Below are 23912 nucleotides of genomic sequence, written 5' to 3'. Positions count from 1 at the left end.
CAACCCGAGGAGCCTAAGGAGACATGGAATCTAAATGTAATGTGGTGTCCTGGGAGGGATCTTGGAACAGAAGATGGACATTAGAGAAAAACTGAGGAAATCTGACTAAAGTATGGAATTTAGTTAATAATCAATGTATCAATATTGGCTTATTAATGGACAAATGTTCCATATTAGTATAAGATGTTAATATGTGAAACTGGAAATGGGATATATGAGAACTCTCTGTACTATCTTTGCAATAATTCTGTAAATCTAAAACTGCTCTAAAATTAAGTTTACCTTAAAAATGATCATTATCACTTTTAAATTACCATAGCTCAACACCCACTTATGATAAGAACTCTCCAGAAAGTGGGCATAGAGGGAACCTACCTCAACATAATAAAGGCCATATATGACAAACCCACAGCAAACATCATTCTCAATGGTGAAAAACTGAAAGCATTTCCTCTAAGAAAAGGAACACGACAAAGATGTCCACTCTCGCCACTCTTATTCAACATAGTTTTGGAAGTCCTAGCCACGGCAATCAGAGAAGAAACAGAAATAAAAGGAATCCAAACTGGAAAAGAAGAAGTAAAACTGTCACTGTTTGCAGATGACATGATACTATACATAGAGAATCCTAAAAATGCCATCAGAAAACTACTAGAACTAATCAATGAATTTGGTAAGGTTGCAGGATACAAAATTAATGCACACAATTAATGCACAGAAATCTCTTGCATCCCTATACACTAACAACGAAAAATCAGAAAGAGAAATTAAGGAAACAATCCCATTTACCAGCGCAACAAAAAGAATAAAATACCTAGGAATAAACCTACCTAAGGAGGCAAAAGACCTGTACTCAGAAAACTATAAAACACTGATGAAAGAAATCAAAGATGACACAAACAGATGGAGAGACATACCACGTTCTTGGATAGGAAGAATCAATATTGTGAAAATGACTATACTACCCAAAGCAATCTACAGATTCAATGCAATCCCTATCAAATTACCGATGGCATTTTTCACAGAATTAGGGAAAAAAATCTTAAAATTTGTATGGAACCACAAAAGACCCCGAATAGCCAAAGCAATCTTGAGAAAGAAAAACGGAGCTGGAGGAATCAGGCTCGCTGACTTCAGACTATACTTCAAAGCTACAGTCATCAAAACAGTATGGTACTGACACGAAAACAGAAATACAGATCAGTGGAACAGGACAGAAAGTCCAGAGATAAACCCATGCACCTATGGTCACCTAATCTATGACAAAGGAGGCAAGAAGACACACTGGAGAAAAGACGATCTCTTCAATAAGTGGTGCTGGGAAAACTGGACAGCTACATGTAAAAGAATGAAATTAGAACACTCCCTAACACCATACACAAAAATAAACTCAAAATGAATTAAAGACCTAAATGTAAGGCCAGACACTCTAAAACTCTTAGAAGAAAACAGAGGCAGATCAGTCTCTGACATAAATCGCAGCAAGATATTTTTGATCCACCTCCTAGAGTAATGAAAATAAAAACAAAAATAAACAAATGGGATCTAATTAAACTTAAATGCTTTTGCACAGCAAAAGAAATAATAAACAAAACAAAAAGACAACCCTCAGAATCGGAGAAAATATCTGCAAACGAAGAAACCAACAAGGGATTAATCTCTAAAATATACAAACAGCTCATGCACCTCAATAGCAAAAACACAAATAACCCAATCAAAATATGGGCAGAAGACCTAAATAGACATTTCTCCAAAGAAGACATACATATGGCCAAGAAGCACATGAAACGATGCTCAATATCACTAATTATTAGAGAAATGGAAGTCAAAACTACAATGAGGTATCACCTCACACTGGTCAGAATGGCCATCATCAAAAAATCTACAAACAGTAAATGCTGGAGAGGGTGTGGAGAAAAGGGAACCCTCCTACACTGTTGGTAGGAATGTAAATTGGTACAGCCACTATGGAGAACAGTATGGAGGTTCCTTTAAAAATCTAAAAATAGAACTACCATATGACCCAGCAATCCCACTCCTGGGCATATACCCACAGAAAACCATAATTCGAAAAGATACATGCAGCCCAATGTTCATCGCAGCACTATTTACAATAGCCAGGACATGGAAGCAGCCTAAATGTCCATCAACAAGGAATGGATAAAGAAGATGTGGTACATATATACAGTGGAATATTAGCCATAAAAAAGAACAAAATAATGCCATTTGCAGCAACATGGATGGACTTAGAGATTGTCATACTGAGTGAAGTAGGTCAGACACAGAAAGACAAATATCATATGAGATCGCTTATATGTGGAATCTATAAAACAGGGTACAAATGAACTTATTTACAAAACAGAAGTAGAGTCACGGATGTAGAAAACAAACTTATGGTTACCAGGGGATAAAGGGGGGAGGGATAAACTGGGAAATTGGGATTGACATATACACACTATATATAAAATAGATAACTAATAAGAACCTGCTGTATAGCACAGGGAACTCTACTCAATACTCTGTAATGACCGATACGGAAAAAGAATCTAAAAAAGAGTGGATATATGTATATGTATAACTGATTCACTTTGCTGTACACCTGAAACTAACATAACATTGTAAATCAACTATACTCCAGTAAGTTTTTAAAAATAGTAAAAAAATTTTAAAGTTTAAAATATTTAAAAATTACCATAGCATGTTAAAAGATTTTTCAGGGTGAGCGACACAGGTGGAACGATTTATCACGGTCCCCATTCTAACGTCCATATACACAAATACATCTGTCCAACGGAGCAATCTGTGTATCAGCCCCACGTTGATAGATTCTGCTTCACCAGCTGTCCCTATTTCTAAGGAAATAGGTCAATTCAACTTGCAGACATCCCAGCCAGGCTCCATACCCACGCCTGCACACACAAGTGCTACACTTGTATTCACCAGATTGACAGGTGATTAAGTGATCGTTATCCGGTTATGAAAAATTAAACTAGAAAGATAAAAGGCAAAACTTGACTATTTTGTTCTACCTTTGAATTGTATTGCTTTGGGCCAACCATTGTTGCAACACAGACTTGGTTAGTATATTCCTTTCTTTCCTTTCCTTTCCCCGCTGTTTAACGGTGAAAAGGCAGGCCAAAGCAAGGAAGAAAGGAGGGAAGCTTCAGGAGAGGGAAAATCCAGAAGCTGAGTCCAAGCCCCTAATTAATTAACTTGGCTACAGAAGCTCCACTGTCTCTCTCTCATCTTCTGACTTCTAAGTGACAATCCTATTCCTTGTCACAAATTTCCTTCTGTCTTGGCTTCGGGCTTTACAGATGACTGGCGCTTTTCAATTGTGAGAATGGTTTACCTTTCTGGCTGAGGAGCCTCTCAAAAATCATTTTATTAGGGGAAAACAAAACAGGGCTAGCAGCTTAGTGAGTTCTCTCTTGGCAGCGTACCTTTTTATTTCTGAATTTCATTGTGACTTGCTTGCCTTGTCCCTCTGCCACCGTCTAGTCTAACATCCTAATAACAGCCTGTAACTTGTAATTTGGGTTTTCAAAGCTGTATTTTTCAGGCATCTTCTTTCTGTCCAAATCAAAGACACCATTTCAATGTCAGACGGAGGGACAATGAGAGAAAACCTGTGCAGGCACATGTGCGTGTCCACACACACACGTGCACAGGCACGCACACACACGCACGTTATCAGGTCAAAGTCTTGCCTGAATTCTAGCTCAAATATTTTCTGTTTTTCTCTTTCCTCTGTTTCTGAGCACCTAGCTTCCTGGGCTATAAAGGAAGTTCGGAGTTTGGGTTATTTTTTTACTATTATTCGGTGACCTTAAATAGAGTTCGAACTATTATATTTTCAAATCAATATTGAACAGTCTTCCGCAGACGTAGGGAATGGACTTGAGGACACGGGGAGGGGGAAGGGTAAGCTGGGACGAAGTGAGAGAGTGGCATGGACATATATACACTACCAAATGTAAAATAGATAGCTAGTGAGAAGCAGCTGCATAGCACAGGGAGATCAGCTCGGTGCTTTGTGACCACCTAGAGGGGTGGGATAGGGAGGGTGGGAGGGAGGGAGATTCAAGAGGGAAGAGATATGGGAACGTATGTATATGTATAACTGATTCACTTTGTTATACAGCAGAAACTAACACACCATTGTAAAGCAATTATACTCCAATAAAGATGTTAAAAAATATATATTGAACAGTCTTCTACCAAAGATACAGAGATCTTTGCAAATAAAAGCATTCTGACCGTCAAGAACATTTAATTTAAGCACACAAGCATCTTGTATTATTGCTTGAGTCTTTATATTTTCAACTTTATTCATCTGTTCTATGCTGCATGCCAATAGTGATTAAATTAGTAAAACTTACTGTGCTCAGAGTGTCTTCCAACATGAGGAAGAATTTTTTACATATCTCCACCCAGTTACTGCTTCCCACAAAAGTTCCCACCTCTTAAATAGAAATAGTTTACAAACACCTCCAAGGGAAAGTTAATGTATCTTTTCAGCTGTTGAAATTCTAGAGCTGTAAGTGACTAAAAATAATGAGGCCAACGCTTCATTTTCAATACAAATAATAATTTGTAAAAACAATAAACTAGCATTATTAGCAAACACATGCCGCAGTATAAATTATTTTATCCCTTAAGTTTGTGACTCTGCTCGAATTTAGATAATTAGAGGAGGCAATAGAATGACAAGATTCCTACCAAGCACGGAGTTGCACTATTTTTAATATATGAGGCTTATGTGCCAAGAAATGACCATTAGCAAATTAAACAATTGTGCTGTTATAAGAATTAAATTCCCTAATTTAGCTCTTCTATTAAGTTTTACCTTAATTTCCAACTGTTGCTAGTGATTAGAAAGTAAAATTATTTGGCTATCACAAATATGCTTAAATTTACATCCCACACGTTTCACACACCATGAACTATATTATATAGGTGAATATATGTACACATTTTTATCTTACCTTGATCCAAAAAGGACTTCAAGCCATTTACAAATGTTCCTGTAAAGTAGCAAAATAAAGGCCCATTAAAAGTAAAAAACATATGAGCCAAAAGGTAACTAATCACAGGAAACTAACAGGAAGCCATTAATAAGGTTGGAACACAATGGCATTCATGCCAGAGGTAGACCAATACTTTTGGCTCTGAGCTTGCCAACTGCCAACAGGAATATGGATGCAATTTCAAGTTTCATAGAATGTACAAGGAAAAAAGAAAGCATTTGCTCACAAAAAGCACTACTGCTGAGACCAGAGGACTAAGTATCCCCCAATTCTGTCTCAGAAAGATCACAGATTAATTCTACTGATAAAAATATCCATATGGGCAGATGCAAACTATTATATACAGGATGGATGAACAACAAGGTCGTACTGCATAGCACAGGGAACTATATTCAATATCCTGTGATAAACCATAATGGAAAAGAATATGATAAAGAATATATATATATGTATTACTGAATCACTTTGCTGTACAGCAGAAATTAACACATTGTAAATCAACTATACTTCAATAAAATTTAAAATATATATATATCCAGTGAAAAGTTCTGTAGAGCTATGATTTTTTTTAAAAAAATTAATACTAGCTAGGATTCTATTGAGTTGCCTATATAATTGATTCGGGTACTCAGTTCTCTGGGTTGTCAATTAGTGTATTTTAGATTTTCTAGCAGTGATACCTAGCCAGGGGTGGTATGGCTTTGGAACCATGGGTGGGCAATTGTTAATTGTTAAAATGATGGGAGGTGGGCACCACTTGCTGAACAAGGTCTGGGGATTTTAACATACTACAGTGCATAGGAAAGTCACACACAATAAAGAATTCTAATGTCGCAAATGACAATTGCAGCCCCATTGAGAATTACTGAGAGAAATGAATGGATTCCCTGTCTTTCAGATAATCTTCTACAGATATTGTTGCTCTTGGACAAGCTATTAAAAGGTATTGTACGGCACTGAACTCAAAATTATACTCCCTGGCAAGTGCTCAAAACATTTTTAAAGCTAATACTTCTGACCATGGCATAAAGCCTTACTTAAATAACAATTTTCCTATGGATGGAAATGTATCCATAAAGAGGCAAGACAATAAAATAGATTTGCTGGGCTTCCCTGGTGGCGCAGTGGTTGAGAATCTGCCTGCCAATGCAGGGGACACGGGTTCGAGCCCTGGTCCGGGAAGATCCCACATGCCGCAGAGCAACTAGGCCCGTGAGCCACAACTGCTGAGCCTGCGCATCTGGAGCCCGTGCTCCGCAACAAGAGAGGCCGCGATAGTGAGAGGCCCGCGCACCGCGATGAAGAGTGGCCCCCGCTCGCCACAACTAGAGAAAGCCCTCGCACAGAAACGAAGACCCAACACAGCCAAAAATAAATAAATAAATAAATAAATTTTTTAAAAAAAAACTTTAAAATAGATTTGCTTATCTTTCCTCCTACTGTAGCCAGAAGTCAATGACTGAGAATAGCCATCATGTTGTCCATCTGTAGTATGTGCATACTGTATATATATCATTGCATATGCACATGTGGTCCACGCATAACTAACAGTTCTTTCTGATTCTTGGATCAACCCGGAATTTTCATACATGGCTTTCTTCCTTACTCTAACACCAGGACCCGGTATAATGACTCTGGCCTTACCGTTCAACCCATCCAAAGTTTCATTCATAAAACGTCTCTTCATTTCAAAATCCTCAACACCAGGGCACTCTCATTTGTTCTATAGTTTTATTATTATTATTATTATTACTGGCTTTAAGAAATGTTATTACTGCATTATCAAAATATTTCTTCTGTCTTCAATCTGTGGTCCATATCACAATAGGGTAATATTTTGATGAATAAACCAAACCAATAGGTCGTTCATTCTAAGAAATTGATTTCTTTTTTTTTTTTTTTTTTTACTTAATCATCACTCCCTCCCCCTCCACCCAATAAAAATATACCCTGGCCACTGAGGCTTTGGGGAGATCGAACACAGTCAAATGCAGGGAATTCAGCCACATTTTTGGTTTTGAAACTCATGACAGAGACATTGTCTTGAAATTCAAAATGTTTGATAAGCAAGAGCTTGGAATTTCGGAATTCAGAAGGCAAACCTTGTGCCAAGGGAGATGGGGGGAGGGAAGGACCGGGAGTGTGGGCTTAGCGGATGTAAACTATTATACACAGGATGGATGAACAACAAGGTCCTACTGTACAGCACAGGGAACTAAATTCAATACCCTGTGATAAACCATAATGGAAAAGAATATGAAAAAAAAATGCCTGTATGTGTATAATTGAGTCACTGCTGTACAGGAGAGATTGGTACAACATTGTAAATCAACTATACTACAATAAAAAAATTTAAAAGGCAAAAGGCAAACCTTGAAGAAACAAAACATCAAGTTTACGCCTTAGTCAATAGAGAATGGAGAAGAGGCCAGATTGTCCATTCTGAGGATACGACAAGGGCTGCCCAGGCAAAGGAGAAAAAGAGGGAAACATTACCCAGGAGCCAGGCTGGTTGGGAAAGGGGTGAGAGGACTGGACTCTTCAAGTCACTGCAAAGAAAGGAGCTGAGCCAGCACTGGAGAAATATCACGGCCTCTGGTCAAGCAAGAACCACCCATTGCCAGAACCAGGGAGCCATAAGGAAGCTAAGCCAGCCCCCAAAACTATCCAACAAGGTACAGGAGAACCCCCCACTTCACCCTACACCAAGGAGCTATAATCATTATCCTGCTGTTTGCCAAGCAGCAGGGACCTCCCGTGAGCAGCAGCCTGCACGTCATTCATTGATGACCTAGCAAGCACTGCATAATGCCTGTGTCCCAAGAATTTTCGGGGACCCATCCATGTGGACGATTGCCCTGTCAAGAGCTTAGTTTAATTATCAGACCCTCCCAGCAGAGAGCAGGGCTTTGGACAACCAGAGGGAAAACAGTGATGTGAAAATGAGAAACTGCAACACTTCTGTTTGCTAGGACTTCAATCCAGCCTGAAATCTCTTTGTCGGGCCTCGCTTTACAATATCCCACAGCTCTTCTGCTACCGTCTGTCTTATACACAACTTGCCTGAGTGCATATTACCTTAATACTACTACGTACAAGATCAGAATAATTCAACATTTTTAAAAATACAGTTTAAGACATATAAAAATGGAATTGTTCTGTTGAAGCAGGGCCAGGGGCTTCAGAGCCCTTGCTGTTTGGCCTCTTACTACACCCACCCTCACTGCTAGCAGCTCAGTTGACCCCTGTTATCCTTCTGTGAAAACACAATTTGCAAACTATTCTTCTAGAATTTTCTGGTAAGGATTTGGTTTTGTCTCTTGATGTGCAATGACTATTTCTAAATAGAAGGCTTGTATTCCCACTGCATCAGAATCACCTGGAAAGTATTTACGTCTTTATTGTCCCTACTCTGGAGACTGTGACCCATTGATCTGAGATAGGGCCCAAAAATCTGTTTTTAACAAGCTTCCCAGGTGACACAGACGTTCAGGCAGGTTTCCAACCTGCTGAGATAAAGCTTACAGGTGGTGCTATTAAAATCCCTCAAAGACCCTCAAACAGCACCAAAGCTGCATTGACCTTCTCTGGAGACGCTGACTTAACGCTCCATCTGATCAACTCCCATGTGACTCTTCAGCCTTCTTGTGATTTATTTGGAAGCCAAGTTTTACCCTGAGGAGCAAACGTGATTCCATGTCATCCCCCACCTATATTTTCCAAGTGACTAATGGTATGTTTTCTCTCTCATTTTTCATTTTATTCTGCAGGCAGGATATATGTATTTTGCACTGAAATAAAAGGCTTTTTCCTATTTAAGTCCCTATATCATCAGTAGCCATTGAAGTTTTAGAGTGAAGATTAGTACAAGAAAGTTTTGTAAATGAAATGCTGACGAGCTGCTCTGAAGCTTCTTTTCAATTTTTTTTTTCAAAGAGGTTATGGTTTGAAGCAGGCTTTAAAGTAAATGAACCCATTAATCAGGCACTAAAACGCTGCTACAGCAGTTTAAAACTATATCAATGAAAGTGTATTCTGGAAACCTTTTGCCAAAACTGTCCAGCTTGATTGATTGTTTTGTATATACATATATCTTTTGTTCCCCTAGTGCTGCTGTGTTCCTGACTACAGGCAATATTTATAGGGCAGAAGAGGGAAAAATAACACAACCACAAATATCCAGTCAATGTGAATGGTCATATGGTAAACTAAGCATTCTACAATGAAAGGAGATGCATTTAGGCTGCACACACCTCAACCACAATAACAAAGCAAGTCAGTATTGTCTTTGGCCACTACTTTGGGTTCTCCTATTACCCCATCAGTCTTTTCCTGGCCAATGGTTCAGAACTACCCCTCCCAACGAAGGCAATCTCCTGAGCTCAGCATCCTCACCTTCTAGAAGCTTTCTCCAGCGTCAGCACGGTAGCACTGTCTATTCTGACAACCTGTTCTGTTTTCTTCATAACAGTTTTCATCTTTTGTTTATCATTGCTCTCCTCCACTAGAATGGAAAATTCGAGAGCAGGACCCTGTATGTCCTGTCCTCACAGGATAACCAGAGCCAAGGTCAGCACACCATAGCCACTCGAGAAGTATTTGCGGAGCTTAACAGAAGGAGCCCAATGCGCTGAAAATCAGTTGGCCAAATATCTGCTCTCCAAAAGTCCAAATACAACTTGATTTGCTACTTGAAAATTGGATGGAAAAAAAAGGTCCTAAAAATGCTAGAAGAGGGTTGCAAGAGAAAATGGCACACCAGAGGATCCAAGGAATTCGATAGAAACTGAGAAAAAACGTCCCACTTGAACTTCTGCAATTCTGTATAATGAAAAGTACTTTTCTGATTATTAAATATATTTGTAAAAATATCAAACCACTGTATCAGTCTTAGTTTGCAACAAATTGACTATTCTTTAAAATGCTGCTACAAAGACAAAATGAGAATTAGTCAAGTAAAAAAAACTTCACAGAAATCTCCCAAAGCTGTTAGGACCAGCCATGCAGTATTAAATGCAGTGAGCTTTATAAAGATTTAATACAGGGACATAAGTTTTAGGTAAGTTGATGAATTTAGTAGGTTAGGCTAATTGGTCACTTGAAAAACATTGTTACTAAATATATCAATTATTCAGCCTATAGATTTTAGCTATTTAGCTAGAATCTTATTTTGGACCTAGAACTTTACTATTCCCACCTTACGGTGGATGAACCTGAGGTCCACTAGCTTGCCCACAGATACCTGGGCAGTAAGCGGGAAAGCTGGCCTTCAGCTTGGAGTCTTTCAAAATCTGGAGTCTGAGCCTTCAACACCAAGTGGTACTGCCTACCCAGAAGACCCTCTGCAGTCTAGGATTTAGTATCGAAGGTTTCGACACTTCTAGAACGCTTCTGCAGGACCGAGATAATACGTAGTAACATAATTTGTAGAAGGCAGGAATTTGGAATCAAGGCTGCTTACTGGGCAAGTACCGGTAGGCTGCGGAGGTATCTGAATGCTTATGAAGCTATTATTTTCTGCTCAAGATGGCTCAAGCAGTCACTCTCATGAGGAGTCTGAATTTTACTAGGAAAAGTGCGTGCTATAGATGAGAGGTAATTACAAACCTGGGATGTGTGAAAATCTTACCAGGTATGTCCAGCATCTAGTGAAAGTCAACTTCAAGGTCCTTGCAGATAGAAAGAGAATATACCGTACAATGGCAGCCTTGGGTAATCATGAATTTTCTGCACTGGCCTTTTTATTTTTCTGAGCAATACGGTAAGCAGGGCCATTGGCTAAGATAAAGAACTGGTAAGTACCGTGCAGCTGCAGGAGATGAATCTGAGACAGTCAAAAGATTATTCCTCCACATCTGTCACAAACTAGACATTTCTTTGCACCAGCCTTTTTAAGCATTCAGCTATCTCCTGGGATTCTTAATCCTCACATAGGTTATTTTTGTTTGTTTTCTTGCTCTTTCAAAAAGATACGAATTCAGTTTTCTCTTCGTAGATTTAAGCTGAAGTCCAAAAGTTTTAAATGATTTTCTCAGCGTCACTGAGCTCATCACTGGTGGAGTATGGATGTGAAACAGAGTCTTAATTTTCCCAGGCCAGAGTTCTCTCTGTTATCAATGGTTTTCAAGCATTTTTAAACAGTGGAACCATTTTTCCTCTGAACCAAATCTTATGTAACCTCAGTATACGTAACTGATAAAGGCGGCATTTTATTAGTATAAAATTATTTATCGGTATTTTGTGCCGCATTTATTTAAAACATCAATCAAAGACAAAAATGAGATTTTTGAAAATTCTGAAATTGGGGATTGTGGATGCCAACAAATCAGTCTCGGCATCCAATTTTTCTTTATTTTATTACACAGTATAGTACTGAGAAAATCCTGACTCAGAAAAGTAATTGCAAGTGGTAACGGTTTTTAATAACTGCCCTTGCAACCTCAGAATGCTCTTGAATCAAACTTTGCCCCTCAAACCAAACTCGTGAAAAGGCCTTGGAAAACTATGCCTGGAACATAGTTTGGAAACCTCTGCAATTAAACTCTGTTCCTTTTCCATCTTTGACACATCCCTGCCAATTACTTTATTCAGTTCAATACCAGAAGTCATCAACAGACTAAATGTTGACTGAGGACGATTAAAAAAAAAGGAGCCTGTTGGAAGATGGAAAAAAAGGAAAGGGGAAAGCAAAAAGAAGAGTGCAGTTTTCACTCTAGCGCAATTCACTGAAAACTGATTCAGCAAATGAGCAGTTTGCCAAACGACTGATTAATCAAATGTATTGATTTATACAAAATGTGTTTCTTATGACTATATATAGTTCAGGGCATTTTGTACTGAATGTGATGCTTTTAATAGCCTTTTGAAGGCTTCTGCTAAATTTCAGTGGAGTGGTTTTCATTTTGCTTTCAGAGCAGCGTTTTAAGGAAAGTACAGTTGACTTCGCTCCATCAACCAGTAACTCTCAAGAGCAGGGAGGGAGACCTCCAGCCTGCAAAAATCACTCCTGGGCTGCCCACCCCAGAGAGGGGGTTACTAACGGGCAGCGAACGAAGAGACCAAGGGGCAGATGGAGGAAAGAGGAGGGGCAGAGAACCTGAAGAGCATGAGGCCCACGTGACGGAGTGAGGGAAGCGCTGACGCGAGAGGCGGGGAGAACTGAAGAGCGAGGGTTGGGATGGGCAGAATCCAAAGGCCCCAGAGTGCAGGCAAGTTCTGGCTCTTCAGGGCCCTCCTTGCTAGTTCCTCGGGTATGAGTGGATGTAAACTTTGTAAGAAATCAGGTTTTGGAAATGGGTAAAATTGCTGACGATAAGACATGCATTCCTAAAACACTTGGAGGAAAATTAGGGTATTATCAAATCCTGCTCCCCACCCAAATATATATATATACACACAGAAAGCATACACCCCCAGAGGTGCGGAGATTAGGCCTGGAACGAGGAAGCAACTTTCCCACTAGTCCAACTAGAGGCAAACCCTGGATTAAAACCAGACCTGATTCTTAGACTAATGCCTTTCTTATTGCTTTTTATGGTGAATATGCCTGTCTGAACATTTGCCTTCATTGCCTCTTAGAGATTTCTCCCCCAAATAATACCAAAGTAAAACAAAATTACATTATCCAAGTTAATTAAGTGTCCTTTTTAAATGACTAAATAAATGGGCTAGAGCTTAAATCAATCCAAAAGACATAACCCTCCTAAAAATGAAGTCCTTCTTAAACCTAAATTTAGTCATCAGGTTCTTAGACACTTCTGTTTAAACATGCCTAATTTTTAGAGGTTTCGAGGTGGTTATGCTTTTTCCCATTCTTTGAAAGACTTCCTGCAAATGAGACATGCAGCCATTTTATAAAAATGATGAATTGGCCTGTTACAAGTAGCCCAGGATCCTATTCCTCATGTCTCTTTCTCCTCTCACACTGTATCACTTCCTGGAAGTATTAATAGTTGCATTTCATTTTCCTGTATAAATATTTAAGGACTGTAATTCTGCCCAGTTGACACTGGCAGTGCCTATGCACGGTGATGTTTCATTATCTGCTCCTCGTATCAACATAATCTTGTCAAACTTTGTTTCCAATAAATAGGGCAGGCTGTATTTGGAATATTTTAATAACGGAGCCCAGTCATATCACTTTCAATCACGGCCTGCTTACAAATCCCCAGCTAAGAGGTGAAGTTACATGGAACAATAACCCGTGAGCGGCGTGCCAATATATTTTCATTAGTCAATGACACCCAGCTGCAGAGAGAAATTAGGCTGTGTCCTTTAAAACCCATCGTTCCCTTGTGGCAGGACCACAGCCGGCCGGATTGGCTCCACCAGACCTTCCTGCCATTGTTCAGTGAATGCTCCAGCTGGGTTGTGTTCATCCTAAACCCTAAGTCTGCAATTTTTCAATTCCATATTAGGCTCGGATTCAAAGCCTATTGTTCTGACGTTACTGGTGGGGCAGACAAGGAGAATGTCATTGAGTAGCTATTGTTTCAAGCACTTCTTCTCACCCTATCATCCTGGGTCTTTTGGAAAAATAATTTCTCTATGGGAACTTTGGAAACAATGATTGCTCTGGCATTACTTTGCACTTTTCCCCTAGTCTTCTAATTCTTTAACAATACTCAGAGAAAGAAGTCGTTTTGCAGACTTTCCAGATTAAAGTAGCCCAAATGGGGTCACTGGAAAGGAAACACTTCAAATGGAAGCACCTTTTTTTTTTTTTGGCTGCACGGCAGGCGGGATCTTAGTTCCCCAACCAGGTGTCGAACCTGGGTCCCCGGCACTGGAAGCTCAGTCCTAACCACTGGACCCCCAGGGAAATCCCGGAAGCACCTTCTTAAGTCATGTTTTCATCTTTGCTTTACCACCAGGTTGTTTTTGCACTTTCATCGATCGTCTTAAAAGCTAAGGTATTGAAACCACATTTTTCCATAATCGGCAGATTGTCATTTAGATCGGTAAAACACCAACATCCCACCTCGCCCTGCCTTCATTCAGCTCACCGCTCCATTCAGGCCTCTTCCCACCCTCATTCCACCCTGCAGACTTGCCTAAGCGGAGGGAGACAGCAATGGCTGAGTGACCCATGCTGGAAGCATCTCATGAGTGCCACCAGGTGTGATGGAAACCCCAGACACATGGGCAGCCTAGCTTCGGAGGAGGGAGGCTGTTCTTACACATGGTTTTCAGTGACTCCATAGAGACCGAACACCAGCCACAAATAACTCCCCAGACCTTCTGAGGATTTCTCTAGGCAGACGATGTCAGTCCTTGCTGCTGGGTTCACAGCTTCTAGGGCAGTGTTTCTCGACCCTGGCTGCAAATTAGAACATCTGATTTTTTTAAAAATACTAACGCTTGGGCCTCTCCTCCAGAGATTCTGATCTAATTGCCCTGGGGTGAAACTTGGACGGAGGTTTTTTTTTCAATGCTCCCCAGATGACGCTAATGGGTAGCCGGGGTGGAGCGACACTGCTCAGAGGCATTTGTGTGAAAACCATCACTAAACACAGCAAAGTCCTGCTCCCTTAATTTGCCTATTTTTAGGCAATACTCTGACCAAGTGGACCTGACTACCGAAGTCTCAGCAAAAAGAAATGAGAAACTGAGCTGAACACCTGTAAAGGGTTCACATCACACTGAAGTTTCACCACTGCGATGTTTTCCAGCTTGGGTCATCCCAGGTCAATCAAACTCAAATAGCTACAAGGACTTGGGAAAATCATGTGGGAAGTGTTCGGGGTATGAAGAACAGCCCAGAATGGTGAGGGGTCATGAACTAGAACGAGAACTGCCACTCTAACGGGGCAGATGCTGCTCAGATCCAGCTGAGGGCTGCCCTAAAAGAATGCCATAAATAAGACGAAATGACAACCCTCAGAATGGGAGAAAATATTTGCAAATGAATCAACGGACAAAGGATTAACCTGCAAAATATAAACAGCTCATGCAGCTCAATATCAAAAAAACAAACAACCCAATCCAAAAATGGGCAGAAGACCTAAACAGACATTTCTCCAAGAAGATATACAGATTGCCAACAAACACATGAACGGATGCTCAACATCACTAATCATTAGAGAAATGCAAATCAAAACTACAATGAGGTATCACCTCACACCGGTCAGAATGGCCATCCTCAAAATATCTACAAACATAAATACTGGAGAGGATGTGGAGAAAAGGGAACCCTCTTGCACTGTTGGTGGGAATGTAAATTGATACAGCCACTATGGAGAACAGTATGGAGGTTCCTTAAAAAACTAAAAATAGAACTACCATACGACCCAGCAATCCCACTACTGGGCATATACCCTGAGAAAACCATAACTCAAAAAGAGTCATGTACCACAATGTTCATGGCAGCTCTATTTACAATAGCCAGGACATGGAAGCAACCTAAGTGTCCATCAACAGATGAATGGATAAAGAAGATGTGGCACATATATACAATGGAATATTACTCAGCCTTAAGAAGAAATGCAGTTGAGTTATTTGTAGTGAGGTGGTTGGACCCAGTCTGTCATACAGAGTGAAGTAAGTCAGAAAGAGAAAAACAGATACTGTATGCTAACACATATATATTGAATCTTATAAAAAAAAAAAAAAGTGGTTCTGAAGAACCTAGGGGCAGGACAGGAATAAAGACGCAGACGTAGAGAACGGACTTGAGGACACAGGGAGGGGGAAGGGTAAGCTGGGACAAAGTGAGAGAGTGGCATGGACATATACACACTACCAAATGTAAAATAGATAGCTAGTGGGAAGTAGCCGCATAGCACAGGGAGATCAGCTCGGTGCTTTGTGACCACCTAGAGGGGTGGGATAGGGAGCGTGGGAGGGAGACACAAGAGGGAGGAGATATGGGGATATATGTATATGTATAGCTGATTCACTTTGTTATACAGCAGAAACTAACACACCATTGTAAAGCAATTATACTCCAATAAAGATGTTAAAAAAAATATTTGGGGGGGGGGGATAAACAAAGCATGTCAACACTGGCTTCAGGTCCTGGCCAGTGAGTAGCTACCTTACAACTTCCTAAGACAAAATACAAATATATGAATGGAACCGTCATATTCTAACTACTACATCATTAATAGAAGCATCAACTGTTAAAGCTAAAAGAAAACTAAAAGAAATCATTCAATCTAGTTATTTTAAAATAATGAAAATAGGGAAAAAAAGTAAAGAAACTTAAGCCTTCAGAGGTTACATGAACTAGTTCATGATGCCACAATAGATGCCAGGATTCCAGACTCCTCATCCAGGGTCTGTGTTGACATCAAAGTGAACCAGCCTTGACTCTGTAACTCAGGACATTTCTACACTGAAATGCCAAACGCCACCATTTGGATAACAAGAGCCATGACAGGTAAACCAAAGAGGTCATATCATTTGTATGGTGAGACTTCGACACCCATAATAATTTAAAATATTAGGGGAAATACTTTCAGACTGAGATTCGTGCTGCATGTTCAGGAAAGAACCTCTCTGGGATATAAAAAGCAAACTCCTGCTATGACCCACTTGCTGGGCAAAGAGCTGTGGGTGAAAACAGACATAGGTCCCCTAGTTTACAGGCCAAAGAAACAAAACCTCATCAGATCTGTCACTCCCTGCTTAAAATCCTTCAGTGGTTTCCCCCAGCTTTAGAATAAAAGCCAAGTACATACAAATTTACTGAGAGAAGTTAGGTAAACAAAGACAAAGACAAGTTGGTGGTGGGGCGTGGGTTACGATCGTGGTAACAGACATTCCTCACCTAATGGAAGAGATACTCCCCTGAAATATATACCTTTCAAGCAAACTATGTATTGCATTAAAGCATACAAAATTATCAATACTTGATCATTTTTTAACTACAAAAATAGCAATTTCACATGACTCAATCTAATACATAGCTTAACACTATTATCATTTAGTCCTCTCTGGAGAATTCCATGCTGTTAACCCCTTCTCCTCCTTCCTGAAATACTCTTGTTTACTTCCATGATGCCTTGTTTTTCTGATTTTGCCCCTTCATTCATTGGACACTGCTCTTCTAGCTCCTTTGCTGGCCCTTCCTTTCTACCAGAACTCTAAAGGTCAATTTCCTAAGGCCTAGGTTCTGCTTCTTTTCTATTTGCCTATAGTTTATTTAAAATAACAAAATGTGGTACCTATATACAATGGAATATTATTCAGCTATAAAAAAGAACGAAATAATGCCATTTGCAGCAACATGGATGGACCTAGAGATTGTCATACTGAGTAAGTCAAAGAAGGACAAAATAGTGTATGATATCACTTATATGTGGAATCTAAAAATATGGTACAAATGAACTTATTTACAAAACAGAAATAGAGTTACAGATGTAGAAATTGATCTTATGGTTACCAGGGGGAAAGGGATAAATTGGAATATTGGGATTGACATATACACACTACTATATATAAAATAGATAACTAATAAGAACCTACTGTATAGTACAGGGAACTCTACTCAATACTCTGTAATGACCTATATGGGAAAAGAGTCTAAAAATGAATGAATATATGTATACGTATAACTGATTCACTGTGCTGTACACCTGAAACACAACACTGTAAATCAACTATACTCCAATAAACATTTTAAAAAAATAAATAGAATAAGGTAAAAAAATAAAATATCTACTTGCAGACAATGTCCAAATTTACATCTCTAGCCAAAATCTTCTTTCTAACCACCAGTCTGATACATCCAGTTGATAACCTGATATTTCAACTTGGATATCTTCTCCCTGGCATCCCAGATGTATCATGTTCAAGATCAAGCCCTTGGTCCTTTCTGAAATCTGCCCCACCTTTCTTCCCCATTTCAGTAAATGCTACTTCTAGCCACCACGTTGCTTAAGCTAGAAAACTTGGACTCCTGCTCAACACCTCCAGCACTCTGACCAAGTCCTGATGGTTCTAAGTACAGGATATCCAACATGTCTGCTTCTTTCCATCTCTAATGCATCCACCACAGACTGACACACCTCTGGCTGGAATACTACAAAACCACCCTAACAGCCCCCTCCCATGCTTCTGGTCTCTTCTGCACATTACAAATACACTTATTATTCCATTCTTTTATTCATTCCTCAAAGTTTTGAGGGCCTACTACGTGCCAGACAGTGTTGTATGTACTAGAGATTAAATATTGGACCTAAAGCCCCGATGAAGCTTAGATGAAGCAAATACCGCATCGTGACACCTTCCTACGTGAAACCTTTCAATGGCTTCTCATCTCTTTTGAAAAAGACCCAAACAAATTAACATGACCAAACGGTCATGTCTGATGTGGCTCCTGGACACCTCTCTGGCCCCATCTCTCAGTCTATCCCCCTCACTCTCCGTACTCACGTTGGTTTTCTTCTAGTTCTTCAAATAAGCCAACGTCTTTCCTAATTTCAGGCCTCTCTTCATGACAGTTTCTCTGCCTGGAAAGTTCTTCCCCATCAATCACCCCATCACCTCTATCACCCCATTTAGATGAAATGGGTTAAAGTCACTCAGTTTCTGTCAGAGTGAAGTATTAGAAATAAGCCCTGAAACCCTGGACCTCAAGTCAAGAAATCTGAGTAAATGTCCTGGGTCTGTGGAAGGTTTGTCAACAGTTGTCTCATTGGTAAAGGGATGAACTGCATGCCCTACCAGGGCTCAGCTGTAAGACTAGCTATTGCAGACTTCTGTCTTACTGATGAGGAAACCAAGGCCCAGAATAGTTAAATTAATTTACCGTAGTACAATAAACAGCTCTTTCGTTGGGCAAACCCTTTTTCTAACATTATGTGGATGCTACTGGCCTTTGGAACTGAACAGTATTATTTTGTACTAAGGGAAGAAAAAAAACAGGCATATTCAGCTAGGATAGTAATTCAAAATGTATGCATTAGTATGGAGATAGGAAGTAACAGTAAATGAAGAAACTGAGATGCTTAATTAAATGTATTTTTTTAAAGATGGTTTATAACGATGTGAACATTCAGTACAGATGGACACACTGTTCGTAAAATCATTTCCCTGATCTATAAATTCTAAACCTTCTGATGTCACAGCACTTTCATTAGTAAGCTGGTTCAATGACCAAAAGAAGTTGGAACACAAATGTCTATCTTCCTAGGAGACAGTGAAGCAGATGTTGCATGTAGGTCCTAGACATTCTCCTGACACAAACACCTCTAATCAAAGGATCTCTTTTCTAATTCAAATCAACTTTATTAAACTTAAATAAGGGAGGGAAAACACATTAGGGGGAAAAAACCCCAGCTGGCTGAGACTGGTGGCTAAGATACAGACTAAACGAATCATTTCCCCAGAGACCTTAAAAATTAAAATTGGCAAGTCTGGGAACAGAGGGATAATATGACAAGTGGCTCAGCTGACGTGTTCATTTAATTTCTGGGGCAAAAGTGTATTCCCCAGATGTCTCAAAAGGTAGTAGGGAAGAGAGCCAAATGTTTATTTTATCAACACACCCTGTGTGACACCTTCACCATAAGTACACATAGAGCTAGTTAGTGAAAAAAAAATGAAAAGAAATGAAGTCAACAACAGAAACCACAGGAAACATTCATTTACATAGTCTAATTGGCACCAACTTATGAAAATTTAAATTTCATCCTCTTTCATAATTAAGCTATGTAGAACCCATCAGATGCCATAAATATGGGCCACCTTTTCAGAACACAAGGGATAAAATTGAACAGAAATATTTTACATAGAAATCTGAGGGAGGATGAAAAAGATTTAACTGTTATAAAGTCTTGTTTATGGTGTATTTGAAATCTACATGAGACAGCATATAACAATTCTTCCATCTTTGAAAAAATCATGGAGAATACAAAATTATCTTTGAAGAAAATGATTCATCTGGATACAAAAGAGTCACTTTTAAGAGTTTTTTAAAATGCAATTCTTCTCATCTGTAAGGTCCAATTGCCTCTTCCAAGCCCACCCAAATCTCTCTTGTCTTTCAAGGTCCAATCCATCCCCCACCCATAAAAATATGGAAAACACTCAACTTTATTGAATTATAAGCTAAAGAAAGATTTTTTTAAATTTTCAAATTACCAAAACTTAAAAAAAAAAAAATAATGCCGAAGCTTGTGAGGGTTCAATGAAGTAGAACTCTCATGCAGTGCTGGGAAGAATGGTGGGAATTTGGCAATGTATCAGAAAGCTTAAAAGAACTCATGTTCTTTGACTTAATAGTTACATTTCTGGGAATCTATCAAAAAGACAGAATCAGATTAGGAGAGAACTTTTTGTGCATAAAGATGCTTGTTTCCATGTTATTTATATAGGAAAATTGGAAATATTGATGTGTCCAACAATAGGGAAGTTGAAATTATGGTATATCAATAATTGCCATTTTAATAATTTTCTTCTCCCTAGTTTTTATGCTTTAAAATTTTTATATGCTGTATTACATCTGTAATGCTGTTTATATTTTATACTGCTGTATTTCTTTTATATTGCTGAATTACTTTTTTTTTTAACTTGCCTCTCTACAGGGAAGTCTTGGTTCTAGTTGATATTTAAGAAAATTCTGTAAAGATATATTCTCACAGTTGGAGGCAACAATGGGATTATGACTGTGGATACTGTCACCAAAGGAAAGTGAGGTGAGACTATTCTTGAGAAAAATTGACCAGTGTCCTTTGAAGACCAGGGGGTCTCAGAGATTGCTGAGCTCTTAACCGGAGCTGACAAGTGCTGCTTCTAATGTCAGAAGGGAAAGGTTCATGTATTTATTACATCCTATCAAAAAGAAATAGTAGAGAATTAGAGCAGATTTGAACTTTGCAGATTTCAAAAGAAAAGCTATTCAGGTCTAGCCAGTAGACTGAACAAATGGATGCTATAGACTCGGGAACACGGATATATTTGTGAATGCACCTTAAGAATGCTTGAGACTGCCAGATAGGTCAGAGATGGACATTCTAGGGCGGGGGAATCAACTTATTCAAAGGCACAGAGATGTGAAAAGGCAGAGTGTTTAGTTTTACTAGAGTATAAAGAGAAACAGGAAAATGAGATGAGGCACAGAAGAAGGTAAGGGGCCAATCATGGAAGGTCTTTTGTGCCATGTTGAGGAACTGGAGATAAGGAGCCACCAGTGATCTTTCAATCATGAGAGGGACATGATCAGATGTGTTGCTTGGAAGTATATCAGTGAGAAGAGGAGGGTAAAACTGGAGGCAGAGAAACCTGAAAGACATGGTAAGAATTACTGTAGGTTGGATGCATCTTCGGGGCTTGAATATACATAAAGGTAGGTTCAGGGGCTTCCCTGGTGGCGCAGTGGTTAAGAATCTGCCTGCCAATGCAGGGAACACGGGTTCAAGCCCTGGTCCGGGAAGATCCCACATGCCGCGGAGCAACTAAGCCCGTGTGCCACAACTACTGAGCCCATGCACCGCAACTACTGAGCCTGCTCTCTAGAGCCCACGAGCCACAACTACTGAAGCCCTCGCGCCCAGAGCCCATGCTCTGCAAGAGAAGCCATGACAATGAGAAGCCCGCGTACCACAACAAAGAGTAGCCCCCATTCACCACAACTAGAGAAAGCAGTGAAGACCCAATATAACCAAAAATAAAAACAAATAAATAAATAACAGTAACAACAAAAAAAAGGTAGGTTCAGAAGAAGATTTAGTGAGTGAAACCCAGTGAGTTATAAAATCAAAGGAAAATGCCCATTTGTGTTTCCACCAAAAAAGATCAGGAATTGAAGAGCTATGACCATGGCAATAAAAAAAAAAACTTGTTAGAATTTGAAAACATGAAGCCTTCCTATGTTTGTCTGCTTAAGTCTGTGGTAGTTATAACATATGTCCACAAGGTCTTTGATCCTCCTTCCAAAAGATGGAGTTTAGTTCCGCACCCCATGAATTTGGCCAGTCTTGGTAACTCTCTTGTAACAAATGAAATGCAGCAGACTTACGACATGCAAGACTACAACATAAAAGGTAATACAGCTTCTAACTCACTCTTTTCCTTGAGATCCAGCCACCAAGCTGTGAGGAAGCCCAGGTTACGTGGAGAGACCACTTGTTCCAGCCATGTGCTCTAACATAGCTCAGCTGAGATCCCAGTAGACAGCCAGCCTCAACCTTAAAGCCCTTGAGTGAAGAAAACCTTTGAGTTGACTCTCACCCCACCCACTACAACTGCATGAGAAACCTCGAATGAGAACTGCCCAGCTGAACTCAGTCAACTCCTTGAACACTCCTCAAACTGTGAAAGATAATAATATCAAACAAAATATAATAAAATATAAAATAAAATAACTTGGGGGTTGATTAGTTAATGCAGCAAAAGATAACCAGGACATATCCCATATGTTTCTTTTAAAATGACAAGAGTCTATGGACTTGTCTTCAGGGACAGGACAGAATGTAGGGAATTGGGTAGTACTGAACCCCAAGCTTAATGAGAAAAGAACTGTAACGAACAGAATGGCAACGGGGGCTTCCAAGGGATCTTACCGCTAGAAATGCAAAGACCTTAACAATAGAAAGACACCAAGAACATGTTTATCAAACTTCAGGTAATGCAAAGGAGGTAGGAATAACTAACTCTTTAAGGGTTAACTTAGAATTCAGCAGCAATTTGATCTTGGTTTAACAGAACAGATCACACTGTGGAAAATACTCTTGCTACAGAGAGGTAACAAAATGCTAAGGCCAACAGCTGCCCTGAGGTTACCTGCAGAGCCTTGGGCCCAAGCAAAAAGAAAAGTTGAATGGGTTCCTTTGTCATGCCTGGTCCCTCAGGAGCTGTACTCACTGTGAAAAGGGGGAAATTTTCAGCTGACAGTTACAATAAAGTCATTTGCCTTTCTTAGTCATTTCTTTGGTGGTAGGGGTGGCAGCGGGGTCTCTCCTGATAATCTACAACTGTAAGCCGGTACTCATGCCAAACTGGATCTGGAAATCACCCAACTTCCAAGAACTGAAAAAACACAGGTAGAGATTTACTTTAAGAAGTCCAGAAATCTCACAGAAGTAAACACAATTGCTTTCTGGAAGAAAGCACATTAAACCCAGGTTTCAAAGAATTCTCATAGATAACAGTTTCTACAAATATTACTCACCACAAAAGAGAGGGAGCAAGAGAGGTAGAGAGGAAGGAAGAATATAAGTCACAAAACACACAATGAAATCGACCACCCATTTCACACCACTTCATATCCTCTTGGCTTTACCTGACTCTTGCACAAGCTGCCACTGTGATAACTAGCTCTGCACAGATTCCAGCCAATTGAAATCTATACTCCTGAAGAAAGGAACAAGCTGACAGTGCCTCATTTTATACCTGGACATTGCAGCTCTTGCTTCCCTCCTGCAGCCCCCTGCAAATATCACCCAGTCACCTCAATGGACACAACCTGGTCGTGAGAGAAAGCTAACTCTTTGCAGGTCAAACGTCGACCAATGGGAGCTAGAAGCTGGGGGACGAACTGTTCTCCTTTATCCCCACCAATAGCAACCCTGCGCTGCAGGTGACTTGGCTCATGGGAAACAGGACACTCAGGACAGACAAACAGAATGCTAGCAAGAGACGTTCAATAAAGAAATTCTAGGGACTTCCCTGGTGGTCCAGTGGGTAAGACTCTGCATTCCCAATGCAGGGGGCCCAGGTTCGATCCCTGGTCAGGGAACTAGATCCTGCATGCTGCAACTAAGACCCGGCGCAGCCAAATAAATAAATAAATATTTAAAAAAAGAAATTCTAAAGGATGCCCTTCATGATGAAGGAAGATGACCACAGAAGGCAGGTCTGAGATGCAGGAAGGAATAGTGAGCCAAGACTATGGTAAACTGTGAGGAAATGTAAATGAATACTAGCTATAGAAAGCAA

At 39.9% G+C, this 23912-nt stretch overlaps 1 non-coding gene across 1 annotated transcript; it reads left to right on the top strand.

Annotated features, from left to right (window-relative positions):
• Nucleotides 1-23639: 23639 nt before the first annotated feature.
• TRNAG-CCC (transfer RNA glycine (anticodon CCC)) lies at nt 23640-23712 on the top strand. The gene has a single exon. It is a non-coding gene; the product is annotated as a tRNA-Gly (tRNA).
• The last annotated feature ends 200 nt before the right edge of the window (nt 23713-23912 follow it).

Source organism: Balaenoptera ricei, chromosome X (assembly GCF_028023285.1).
Source record: "Balaenoptera ricei isolate mBalRic1 chromosome X, mBalRic1.hap2, whole genome shotgun sequence".
NCBI classification, from domain to species: domain Eukaryota; kingdom Metazoa; phylum Chordata; class Mammalia; order Artiodactyla; family Balaenopteridae; genus Balaenoptera; species Balaenoptera ricei.
The sequence above is the reverse complement of the archived record's forward strand: the minus strand, read 5'-3'. Positions and strand labels throughout refer to the sequence as shown.